The 12,316-nt window shown below is 50.2% G+C and overlaps 11 non-coding genes across 11 annotated transcripts; all 11 read right to left on the bottom strand.

Moving 5' to 3' along the window:
* Positions 1-4,010: 4,010 nt before the first annotated feature.
* Positions 4,011-4,083, bottom strand: Trnaa-ugc (transfer RNA alanine (anticodon UGC)). The gene has a single exon. It is a non-coding gene; the product is annotated as a tRNA-Ala (tRNA).
* A 1,058-nt stretch (positions 4,084-5,141) lies between these two features.
* Trnaa-agc (transfer RNA alanine (anticodon AGC)) lies at positions 5,142-5,214 on the bottom strand. Its single transcript has one exon. It is a non-coding gene; the product is annotated as a tRNA-Ala (tRNA).
* Positions 5,215-5,637: 423 nt separating this feature from the next.
* On the bottom strand, positions 5,638-5,710 carry Trnaa-ugc (transfer RNA alanine (anticodon UGC)). Its single transcript has one exon. It is a non-coding gene; the product is annotated as a tRNA-Ala (tRNA).
* A 1,058-nt stretch (positions 5,711-6,768) lies between these two features.
* On the bottom strand, positions 6,769-6,841 carry Trnaa-agc (transfer RNA alanine (anticodon AGC)). Its single transcript has one exon. It is a non-coding gene; the product is annotated as a tRNA-Ala (tRNA).
* Positions 6,842-7,264: 423 nt separating this feature from the next.
* Trnaa-ugc (transfer RNA alanine (anticodon UGC)) lies at positions 7,265-7,337 on the bottom strand. Its single transcript has one exon. It is a non-coding gene; the product is annotated as a tRNA-Ala (tRNA).
* A 1,058-nt stretch (positions 7,338-8,395) lies between these two features.
* Positions 8,396-8,468, bottom strand: Trnaa-agc (transfer RNA alanine (anticodon AGC)). Its single transcript has one exon. It is a non-coding gene; the product is annotated as a tRNA-Ala (tRNA).
* Positions 8,469-8,891: 423 nt separating this feature from the next.
* On the bottom strand, positions 8,892-8,964 carry Trnaa-ugc (transfer RNA alanine (anticodon UGC)). Its single transcript has one exon. It is a non-coding gene; the product is annotated as a tRNA-Ala (tRNA).
* A 1,058-nt stretch (positions 8,965-10,022) lies between these two features.
* Trnaa-agc (transfer RNA alanine (anticodon AGC)) lies at positions 10,023-10,095 on the bottom strand. Its single transcript has one exon. It is a non-coding gene; the product is annotated as a tRNA-Ala (tRNA).
* A 423-nt stretch (positions 10,096-10,518) lies between these two features.
* Positions 10,519-10,591, bottom strand: Trnaa-ugc (transfer RNA alanine (anticodon UGC)). Its single transcript has one exon. It is a non-coding gene; the product is annotated as a tRNA-Ala (tRNA).
* A 1,058-nt stretch (positions 10,592-11,649) lies between these two features.
* Trnaa-agc (transfer RNA alanine (anticodon AGC)) lies at positions 11,650-11,722 on the bottom strand. Its single transcript has one exon. It is a non-coding gene; the product is annotated as a tRNA-Ala (tRNA).
* A 423-nt stretch (positions 11,723-12,145) lies between these two features.
* Positions 12,146-12,218, bottom strand: Trnaa-ugc (transfer RNA alanine (anticodon UGC)). Its single transcript has one exon. It is a non-coding gene; the product is annotated as a tRNA-Ala (tRNA).
* Between the last annotated feature and the right edge of the window lie 98 nt (positions 12,219-12,316).

Raw genomic sequence — 12,316 nt, forward strand, 5'->3', positions numbered from 1 at the left:
CCATTGACAGACACCCGGGCAGTGATTCCCCTATACAAATTGCCAAGAACACCACGGGATGAAGCGTTAAAACCTATTGTTGCTAAAACACGATCTAAAAAGACATGACTAACGTGATCAAAAGCCTTATAAAAATCAAGGAAAGCAAAGGCACAATGGACATTGGTAACCGCCGCAACCGAGACAACATCCCGATATTCGGCTACAGGGGTCAGAATAGATCTATCATTTAAACAACATTGATGTGCACCAATCACATCCCTAAGCAGTGAAGATAATCGGCTATTGAGCGCTCTAGCAGCTGTCTTGTAGTCAAAGTTCAGCAATGTGAGCGGACGAAGAGTGGCAGCAGATAAACGACCAGAGGACTTGGGAATTAAAACAATTTTCCCTACTTTAAAAGCGGCAGGCACATCCATCCCCCTGACAATCTCATTTAAAATCCGCGTAAAAGTGCCACCCAAAAGAGGCCAAAAACGAAGATAAAATTCTTTAGGTAGGCCGTCTGGACCCGGCGATTTACCGGACGGAGAGCGAGCAATAAAATCGAAAACATCATCTACCTGGAACTCCCGGAGAAAGTCGTCGTTCGCGTCAGGCGCGACCGTCGCAGTAAGATCCCCAAGGACATCATCCGAAAGTGACTCACCAGAATCATCGGCAGAATACAGACTAGCGTAATACTGATGGAGAGCACGAACCATTTCCTCCTGTGCAATAAGCTGCCGTCCATCATCCACCGTAAGAGAAGAGATGAAGGAGCGACGACGACGAGTCTGATGCCGTAGCAGGTGGTACAAGGATGTCAGTTCACCTTCAACAAGAGAGTGAGGTTTCGACTTAACTCGCAGACCATCCATCTGCCGTCGTTTAAGGCTTAAGAGCTTGGCTTTAATACGACGAACATCATGGATCCGCAGAGGAGAGGTACCCGCCGCGTCATACAGTTCACGCAGGACAGAGTAGTAATATTCATACGTGTTCTTAAAATCACGCGCCCTTGCAGCACAGTAAAAAATCAAAGTCTGACGAATCTTGGGCTTGGCAAACGCAGTCCACCATACCAGCAAGGAGGGGTAACGCGGGACAGAGCGAAGACATCGCTCCCACACGGCACTTATAACATCATCTATAGCACTGTCGGCAAGGTGGGAAACATTTAACATCCACTGGGAACGATATAGTTTGGCAGGTTGGTGACTAAGATTTACAGTTGCAGTAAAAGCACAATGGTCAGAAAAACTAGTAGGAATAACGTCGACAGAAAGAAGTTTATCACATAAAAAATCAGAGAAGTAGAATCTGTCGAGTCTGCTGCATGAGGACGCGGTAAAAAACGTATATTTCACCAGGGTGGGATATTTGTGTTCCCAAACGTCACGCAGATGCATCGTACGAACCAAGTCATGTAAATCACGGCAATAATTAAAATTGGGAGACTGGTCTTCAGGGCGTAAAACACAATTAAAATCGCCTCCGAGCAGGAGACTTCGAGGACTCTGGCGCAAAAGATAAATAAGTTCTTCCTTATAAAAGCGCGATCGAGCCACAGTGTGACCCGAACCAGAGGGGGCATACAAAACAACGAGGCGGAGATCAAAAAGACGACAACCAATCCCACGGCCAGAGTCAAGGAATTCAACGTCGGTAATAGGAATGCCCTCTCGAAAGAAAAGAGCAGTTCCTGTTGAATATTCCGGCGCGACATTAAAAACAGTTTGAAATCCAGGTAGAGAGAGATCAGAAAACAACACTTCCTGCAAAAACACTACGTCCGCACAGGCGTCGTAAATAAACTGCCGCAAAGAGGCAATGCGAACGTCGGACTCAATACGGTTAACATTTAAGGTAAGAAAGGTGTATGCTTGAACCATAGAGAGAAAAGCGAGAGAAGAAATCACCTACACCGACGCACCAACGTCACAGTCCATAGCAGGGGAGACGGAGGCATCCGAGGGAGGGGGACTGCTACCCCGTTCCGCGGATCCCTTACGCTTCGGTTTTTTACGAACAGCATTAACGTTCGGCTGAACGCGTAACTTGCGTCGGCTGACGGGCAAGGAAGCTTCAGCCGCCGGTGACGTAGGAGGGTCAAGTTCTGTATCCGACACCACCCGCGCCGGTCCACATCCGGGATCCGGGGTCGCGGGGGAAACATCCGACGAAACGGAATGGTCGACACCGACACTAGCATCCGGCAAACATGGACTACACGGAGGCGAAACGTGAGCAGGAAGGTCCGAGGCCGCAAAGGTGGAAGGAAGCGGAGCAGCTCCGCTGGCAGAGCTGTGGGGCAGCGAAGCAGGAAGTTGTTGCGGCTCCACTTGTTGTGACAACGAAGTCGGTTGGGAAGACGGCGCCAACCGGCCCGACCGACGATCCGACTCGAGAGAAGCCGCGTCGGAGGGCGGAGGGGCGTCAGCAGCCGCCACCGGAACCGCTACCTCAGGGGGGCAGGGAGCATCGACACTACTCTGTGGCTCGGAGGATGCCGGTCGCTCAGACTGGGGCATCTCAGGGAGATCCTCATCCGTACTATTTCCATCTTGTGGGCGACGCCTCTTATTATGCAATAGAGGCACACCAACCTGAGGGACAGACGGAACAGCATCAGATTTAGCACGCAAAGGAGGAAATTCTGTGTCAGGGGTGTGCAAAACCTGTGGCGGGGCGCTGCGAACATTGGACTGTGCTACACCAAGAGTAGAACCACCTGCAACGAGGTCAGCGACCGTTAACTTGCGACGCTGTTCGAGAGAATTTTTTAAAACAAAAACCCTCCGCGGACAGTCGGTACGCACGTGACCACTTTCATTGCACAAAAAACACGTGCCAACCTGACCACTATATGTGACATGAACACGATATCCACCGATCTGCAGGTGAGATGGAATATTCTGCTTAATGTGCATTTCGACTGAACGAATACCACTGTAACATTGCAGGCGATGTTGGCTCGACCAGCGTTCAAGGCGAATGCTCTTAACATCACCATACTTTTGTAGACCCTCCTTAAGATAGACATTATCCACCTCCGGTGGAAGGTTGTAAACACGAACACTGGTGTACGTAATGGAAGCATTGGAAAGCAACACGGTACTGACAGAATCATCCCGATGCCGAAAGAGAACTTGATGTCCAAATTTAGAAATAATTTTATCAACCTGAAGTGGGTCCATAAACTTAACAAAGAAAACATACAGTTCGGTATCAAAATAAGCAGTGTGCACCTGATCCGAATGAACACCAAAGGTATCTACCAACCAATCATGAATCTCAAGGGAACTAGGTTGCACATGGCGGGTTGACTTGTCAAAAGCAAAACTAACTGTAGCCTGACGAGGAATAACCTGGGACGACATTTTCAAACTATGCGGCCGAAACCGCTACACAAAACACACTGAAATAAGGACAGAAAGTAAGACAAGGTACGAAACAACGACTGAGAAACACTCACAGAAGTTGCAACACAACACGGAAACAAAAACGATATTCCACTATACGTAACGCTACGGCGGAGCGGAAGACTAGGCACGTCCACACTGCACGGCGTCTAAAGCGGAACTCACCATCTGAGCTACGCCCCCTGATGACAAATAGTGCTACATACAACCATATCAATATCACAGACCCCTTGCACTCCCATTATTCCGCAGACAAACACTATTCTCAATGTGTCCGTGAGGGTGTCTTTCAGGTTTCCTGCATTCTGTATCGAATCGTAGTTGGCCAAAATTAAAGTGGCGCGCACAACGTCGAAAATAGCGTTCGGCCACCGCTCTGAGTAAGACGAACGTGTTGTCCACTCTCTAGACTTCTTTGAGGTTAGGCCGTTATACCTAAGACAGATTTGCACTCGATGACACCTCGACAACAGCCGGTCCTCACATTTACGTCTTGCTCTCCTTACGTCAGTATACATCACATGAGCTGTGACGCTGGCTTTGCAACATCTTGCGTGTCTTTAGGCTCGCCGCGACCAACACTTACCATGCACTGTCCACAAAACATGGAGGCGCCGGGGCTTGAAACCGGGACCTTTCACATGCAAAGCGAACGCTCTACCAACTGAGCTACGCCCCCAAGCGCAACAAAGGTGCGCTGTTTTCCATTCTTTGCTACTCTGATGTGCACGGACCTGATGGTTGGTTGGTTTGTAGGGGTGAAGGGACCAGTGTACAAAGGCGCGGTCAAGTTCATATACACAAGAGTTCCAAGTAGTTTCGATGCTCTGGTATTACGACTACAAATTACGTCTGTATTTAACGTCTTAAATTGAAAGGACAGTCGACTGATGACCACAGCAGTTGAGTCCCATAGTGCTCAGAGCCATTTTTTGAAAGGACAGTCACAAACCTTGTCGACAATCACACCGCGCCTGAGGTAACAAGCACATCTGAAGCCCAATTGTGCACTCGACTGTTCATGCCAACTCACTGCCTCGCACTTTACTACTGTGTACCACTCTTGTCGTCCAACTGCAAAACACTGGGCCACAACACGTTTCCGCGTCTCCATTGCACTGCGCAAACTACGAAACGCTCCCCAAACATGGCACTCACCCATGCAAACGACTTTTCCGACTTTCCACGACGCTCACGCAACGCTCACGCTAGTGAAAGCCTTATTTAGAGCTTGACGTCGCGCCCAAGCGAGTGAGCACATTTCGCCTACGGCTTAGGCCGCCCACCTAGTGTGGCTGCTCGGTGTCTGCAGGCAGCGAGGGGCTGCAAGCTTCCCGTGTTCGCGCCTGTGTCACCTCTGCTTGCTTGTCAGAGACAGAGTATCGCAAAACATACAACTCACTCCATGAATTGATTGCTACGGCATCTGTCATCAGCAGTCACAACTAGCAACACCAGTAGCAGCCGACTGCACGTAAAGAATGGGAATGTGCAGTGGGATTTTTGTGAACTCGGCGCAAGGCAGATCTTTCCGACATAGGTTTGAGAATCTTAAGGGCAGACTTGTACTGTTTCTAAATTCAGTGTAGCGGTGGGAGGAGGGTGCTTCCTGCGCGTAACAGCACGCTTGCCAGTTGTGGCTGCTAATCGTTCGCTCGTATCTGCCTTGACACATTCGCTGGCTGTGAATTATCCCACTTGCGTGGCAGTGTGCGCATGTAGGTGTGTTAAAAATTCTGGAGGCGCTGGGTATCGATCCCAGTACCTCTCGCATGCTAAGCGAGCGCTCTACCATCTGAGCTACGCCCCCTGATGACAAATAGTGCTACATACAACCATATCAATATCACAGACCCCTTGCACTCCCATTATTCCGCAGACAAACACTATTCTCAATGTGTCCGTGAGGGTGTCTTTCAGGTTTCCTGCATTCTGTATCGAATCGTAGTTGGCCAAAATTAAAGTGGCGCGCACAACGTCGAAAATAGCGTTCGGCCACCGCTCTGAGTAAGACGAACGTGTTGTCCACTCTCTAGACTTCTTTGAGGTTAGGCCGTTATACCTAAGACAGATTTGCACTCGATGACACCTCGACAACAGCCGGTCCTCACATTTACGTCTTGCTCTCCTTACGTCAGTATACATCACATGAGCTGTGACGCTGGCTTTGCAACATCTTGCGTGTCTTTAGGCTCGCCGCGACCAACACTTACCATGCACTGTCCACAAAACATGGAGGCGCCGGGGCTTGAACCCGGGACCTTTCACATGCAAAGCGAACGCTCTACCAACTTAGCTACGCCCCCAAGCGCAACAAAGCTGCGCTGTTTTCCATTCTTTGCTACTCTGATGTGCACGGACCTGATGGTTGGTTGGTTTGTAGGGGTGAAGGGACCAGTGTACAAAGGCGCGGTCAAGTTCATATGCACAAGAGTTCCAAGTAGTTTCGATGCTCTGGTATTACGACTACAAATTACGTCTGTATTTAACGTCTTAAATTGAAAGGACAGTCGACTGATGACCACAGCAGTTGAGTCCCATAGTGCTCAGAGCCATTTTTTGAAAGGACAGTCACAAACCTTGTCGACAATCACACCGCGCCTGAGGTAACAAGCACATCTGAAGCCCAATTGTGCACTCGACTGTTCATGCCAACTCACTGCCTCGCACTTTACTACTGTGTACCACTCTTGTCGTCCAACTGCAAAACACTGGGCCACAACACGTTTCCGCGTCTCCATTGCACTGCGCAAACTACGAAACGCTCCCCAAACATGGCACTCACCCATGCAGACGACTTTTCCGACCTTCCACGACGCTCACGCAACGCTCACGCTAGTGAAAGCCTTATTTAGAGCTTGACGTCGCGCCCAAGCGAGTGAGCACATTTCGCCTACGGCTTAGGCCGCCCACCTAGTGTGGCTGCTCGGTGTCTGCAGGCAGCGAGGGGCTGCAAGCTTCCCGTGTTCGCGCCTGTGTCACCTCTGCTTGCTTGTCAGAGACAGAGTATCGCAAAACATACAACTCACTCCATGAATTGATTGCTACGGCATCTGTCATCAGCAGTCACAACTAGCAACACCAGTAGCAGCCGACTGCACGTAAAGAATGGGAATGTGCAGTGGGATTTTTGTGAACTCGGCGCAAGGCAGATCTTTCCGACATAGGTTTGAGAATCTTAAGGGCAGACTTGTACTGTTTCTAAATTCAGTGTAGCGGTGGGAGGAGGGTGCTTCCTGCGCGTAACAGCACGCTTGCCAGTTGTGGCTGCTAATCGTTCGCTCGTATCTGCCTTGACACATTCGCTGGCTGTGAATTATCCCACTTGCGTGGCAGTGTGCGCATGTAGGTGTGTTAAAAATTCTGGAGGCGCTGGGTATCGATCCCAGTACCTCTCGCATGCTAAGCGAGCGCTCTACCATCTGAGCTACGCCCCCTGATGACAAATAGTGCTACATACAACCATATCAATATCACAGACCCCTTGCACTCCCATTATTCCGCAGACAAACACTATTCTCAATGTGTCCGTGAGGGTGTCTTTCAGGTTTCCTGCATTCTGTATCGAATCGTAGTTGGCCAAAATTAAAGTGGCGCGCACAACGTCGAAAATAGCGTTCGGCCACTGCTCTGAGTAAGACGAACGTGTTGTCCACTCTCTAGACTTCTTTGAGGTTAGGCCGTTATACCTAAGACAGATTTGCACTCGATGACACCTCGACAACAGCCGGTCCTCACATTTACGTCTTGCTCTCCTTACGTCAGTATACATCACATGAGCTGTGACGCTGGCTTTGCAACATCTTGCGTGTCTTTAGGCTCGCCGCGACCAACACTTACCATGCACTGTCCACAAAACATGGAGGCGCCGGGGCTTGAAACCGGGACCTTTCACATGCAAAGCGAACGCTCTACCAACTGAGCTACGCCCCCAAGCGCAACAAAGCTGCGCTGTTTTCCATTCTTTGCTACTCTGATGTGCACGGACCTGATGGTTGGTTGGTTTGTAGGGGTGAAGGGACCAGTGTACAAAGGCGCGGTCAAGTTCATATACACAAGAGTTCCAAGTAGTTTCGATGCTCTGGTATTACGACTACAAATTACGTCTGTATTTAACGTCTTAAATTGAAAGGACAGTCGACTGATGACCACAGCAGTTGAGTCCCATAGTGCTCAGAGCCATTTTTTGAAAGGACAGTCACAAACCTTGTCGACAATCACACCGCGCCTGAGGTAACAAGCACATCTGAAGCCCAATTGTGCACTCGACTGTTCATGCCAACTCACTGCCTCGCACTTTACTACTGTGTACCACTCTTGTCGTCCAACTGCAAAACACTGGGCCACAACACGTTTCCGCGTCTCCATTGCACTGCGCAAACTACGAAACGCTCCCCAAACATGGCACTCACCCATGCAGACGACTTTTCCGACCTTCCACGACGCTCACGCAACGCTCACGCTAGTGAAAGCCTTATTTAGAGCTTGACGTCGCGCCCAAGCGAGTGAGCACATTTCGCCTACGGCTTAGGCCGCCCACCTAGTGTGGCTGCTCGGTGTCTGCAGGCAGCGAGGGGCTGCAAGCTTCCCGTGTTCGCGCCTGTGTCACCTCTGCTTGCTTGTCAGAGACAGAGTATCGCAAAACATACAACTCACTCCATGAATTGATTGCTACGGCATCTGTCATCAGCAGTCACAACTAGCAACACCAGTAGCAGCCGACTGCACGTAAAGAATGGGAATGTGCAGTGGGATTTTTGTGAACTCGGCGCAAGGCAGATCTTTCCGACATAGGTTTGAGAATCTTAAGGGCAGACTTGTACTGTTTCTAAATTCAGTGTAGCGGTGGGAGGAGGGTGCTTCCTGCGCGTAACAGCACGCTTGCCAGTTGTGGCTGCTAATCGTTCGCTCGTATCTGAGTTGACACATTTGCTGGCTGTGAATTATCCCACTTGCGTGGCAGTGTGCGCATGTAGGTGTGTTAAAAATTCTGGAGGCGCTGGGTATCGATCCCAGTACCTCTCGCATGCTAAGCGAGCGCTCTACCATCTGAGCTACGCCCCCTGATGACAAATAGTGCTACATACAACCATATCAATATCACAGACCCCTTGCACTCCCATTATTCCGCAGACAAACACTATTCTCAATGTGTCCGTGAGGGTGTCTTTCAGGTTTCCTGCATTCTGTATCGAATCGTAGTTGGCCAAAATTAAAGTGGCGCGCACAACGTCGAAAATAGCGTTCGGCCACCGCTCTGAGTAAGACGAACGTGTTGTCCACTCTCTAGACTTCTTTGAGGTTAGGCCGTTATACCTAAGACAGATTTGCACTCGATGACACCTCGACAACAGCCGGTCCTCACATTTACGTCTTGCTCTCCTTACGTCAGTATACATCACATGAGCTGTGACGCTGGCTTTGCAACATCTTGCGTGTCTTTAGGCTCGCCGCGACCAACACTTACCATGCACTGTCCACAAAACATGGAGGCGCCGGGGCTTGAACCCGGGACCTTTCACATGCAAAGCGAACGCTCTACCAACTGAGCTACGCCCCCAAGCGCAACAAAGCTGCGCTGTTTTCCATTCTTTGCTACTCTGATGTGCACGGACCTGATGGTTGGTTGGTTTGTAGGGGTGAAGGGACCAGTGTACAAAGGCGCGGTCAAGTTCATATACACAAGAGTTCCAAGTAGTTTCGATGCTCTGGTATTACGACTACAAATTACGTCTGTATTTAACGTCTTAAATTGAAAGGACAGTCGACTGATGACCACAGCAGTTGAGTCCCATAGTGCTCAGAGCCATTTTTTGAAAGGACAGTCACAAACCTTGTCGACAATCACACCGCGCCTGAGGTAACAAGCACATCTGAAGCCCAATTGTGCACTCGACTGTTCATGCCAACTCACTGCCTCGCACTTTACTACTGTGTACCACTCTTGTCGTCCAACTGCAAAACACTGGGCCACAACACGTTTCCGCGTCTCCATTGCACTGCGCAAACTACGAAACGCTCCCCAAACATGGCACTCACCCATGCAGACGACTTTTCCGACCTTCCACGACGCTCACGCAACGCTCACGCTAGTGAAAGCCTTATTTAGAGCTTGACGTCGCGCCCAAGCGAGTGAGCACATTTCGCCTACGGCTTAGGCCGCCCACCTAGTGTGGCTGCTCGGTGTCTGCAGGCAGCGAGGGGCTGCAAGCTTCCCGTGTTCGCGCCTGTGTCACCTCTGCTTGCTTGTCAGAGACAGAGTATCGCAAAACATACAACTCACTCCATGAATTGATTGCTACGGCATCTGTCATCAGCAGTCACAACTAGCAACACCAGTAGCAGCCGACTGCACGTAAAGAATGGGAATGTGCAGTGGGATTTTTGTGAACTCGGCGCAAGGCAGATCTTTCCGACATAGGTTTGAGAATCTTAAGGGCAGACTTGTACTGTTTCTAAATTCAGTGTAGCGGTGGGAGGAGGGTGCTTCCTGCGCGTAACAGCACGCTTGCCAGTTGTGGCTGCTAATCGTTCGCTCGTATCTGAGTTGACACATTTGCTGGCTGTGAATTATCCCACTTGCGTGGCAGTGTGCGCATGTAGGTGTGTTAAAAATTCTGGAGGCGCTGGGTATCGATCCCAGTACCTCTCGCATGCTAAGCGAGCGCTCTACCATCTGAGCTACGCCCCCTGATGACAAATAGTGCTACATACAACCATATCAATATCACAGACCCCTTGCACTCCCATTATTCCGCAGACAAACACTATTCTCAATGTGTCCGTGAGGGTGTCTTTCAGGTTTCCTGCATTCTGTATCGAATCGTAGTTGGCCAAAATTAAAGTGGCGCGCACAACGTCGAAAATAGCGTTCGGCCACCGCTCTGAGTAAGACGAACGTGTTGTCCACTCTCTAGACTTCTTTGAGGTTAGGCCGTTATACCTAAGACAGATTTGCACTCGATGACACCTCGACAACAGCCGGTCCTCACATTTACGTCTTGCTCTCCTTACGTCAGTATACATCACATGAGCTGTGACGCTGGCTTTGCAACATCTTGCGTGTCTTTAGGCTCGCCGCGACCAACACTTACCATGCACTGTCCACAAAACATGGAGGCGCCGGGGCTTGAACCCGGGACCTTTCACATGCAAAGCGAACGCTCTACCAACTGAGCTACGCCCCCAAGCGCAACAAAGCTGCGCTGTTTTCCATTCTTTGCTACTCTGATGTGCACGGACCTGATGGTTGGTTGGTTTGTAGGGGTGAAGGGACCAGTGTACAAAGGCGCGGTCAAGTTCATATACACAAGAGTTCCAAGTAGTTTCGATGCTCTGGTATTACGACTACAAATTACGTCTGTATTTAACGTCTTAAATTGAAAGGACAGTCGACTGATGACCACAGCAGTTGAGTCCCATAGTGCTCAGAGCCATTTTTTGAAAGGACAGTCACAAACCTTGTCGACAATCACACCGCGCCTGAGGTAACAAGCACATCTGAAGCCCAATTGTGCACTCGACTGTTCATGCCAACTCACTGCCTCGCACTTTACTACTGTGTACCACTCTTGTCGTCCAACTGCAAAACACTGGGCCACAACACGTTTCCGCGTCTCCATTGCACTGCGCAAACTACGAAACGCTCCCCAAACATGGCACTCACCCATGCAGACGACTTTTCCGACCTTCCACGACGCTCACGCAACGCTCACGCTAGTGAAAGCCTTATTTAGAGCTTGACGTCGCGCCCAAGCGAGTGAGCACATTTCGCCTACGGCTTAGGCCGCCCACCTAGTGTGGCTGCTCGGTGTCTGCAGGCAGCGAGGGGCTGCAAGCTTCCCGTGTTCGCGCCTGTGTCACCTCTGCTTGCTTGTCAGAGACAGAGTATCGCAAAACATACAACTCACTCCATGAATTGATTGCTACGGCATCTGTCATCAGCAGTCACAACTAGCAACACCAGTAGCAGCCGACTGCACGTAAAGAATGGGAATGTGCAGTGGGATTTTTGTGAACTCGGCGCAAGGCAGATCTTTCCGACATAGGTTTGAGCATCTTAAGGGCAGACTTGTACTGTTTCTAAATTCAGTGTAGCGGTGGGAGGAGGGTGCTTCCTGCGCGTAACAGCACGCTTGCCAGTTGTGGCTGCTAATCGTTCGCTCGTATCTGCCTTGACACATTCGCTGGCTGTGAATTATCCCACTTGCGTGGCAGTGTGCGCATGTAGGTGTGTTAAAAATTCTGGAGGCGCTGGGTATCGATCCCAGTACCTCTCGCATGCTAAGCGAGCGCTCTACCATCTGAGCTACGCCCCCTGATGACAAATAGTGCTACATACAACCATATCAATATCACAGACCCCTTGCACTCCCATTATTCCGCAGACAAACACTATTCTCAATGTGTCCGTGAGGGTGTCTTTCAGGTTTCCTGCATTCTGTATCGAATCGTAGTTGGCCAAAATTAAAGTGGCGCGCACAACGTCGAAAATAGCGTTCGGCCACTGCTCTGAGTAAGACGAACGTGTTGTCCACTCTCTAGACTTCATTGAGGTTAGGCCGTTATACCTAAGACAGATTTGCACTCGATGACACCTCGACAACAGCCGGTCCTCACATTTACGTCTTGCTCTCCTTACGTCAGTATACATCACATGAGCTGTGACGCTGGCTTTGCAACATCTTGCGTGTCTTTAGGCTCGCCGCGACCAACACTTACCATGCACTGTCCACAAAACATGGAGGCGCCGGGGCTTGAACCCGGGACCTTTCACATGCAAAGCGAACGCTCTACCAACTGAGCTACGCCCCCAAGGGCAACAAAGCTGCGCTGTTTTCCATTCTTTGCTACTCTGATGTGCACGGACCTGATGGTTGGTTGGTTTGTAGGGGTGAAGGGACCAGTGTACA

Source organism: Schistocerca nitens, chromosome 10, assembly GCF_023898315.1.
Source record: "Schistocerca nitens isolate TAMUIC-IGC-003100 chromosome 10, iqSchNite1.1, whole genome shotgun sequence".
Lineage (NCBI taxonomy): Eukaryota > Metazoa > Arthropoda > Insecta > Orthoptera > Acrididae > Schistocerca > Schistocerca nitens.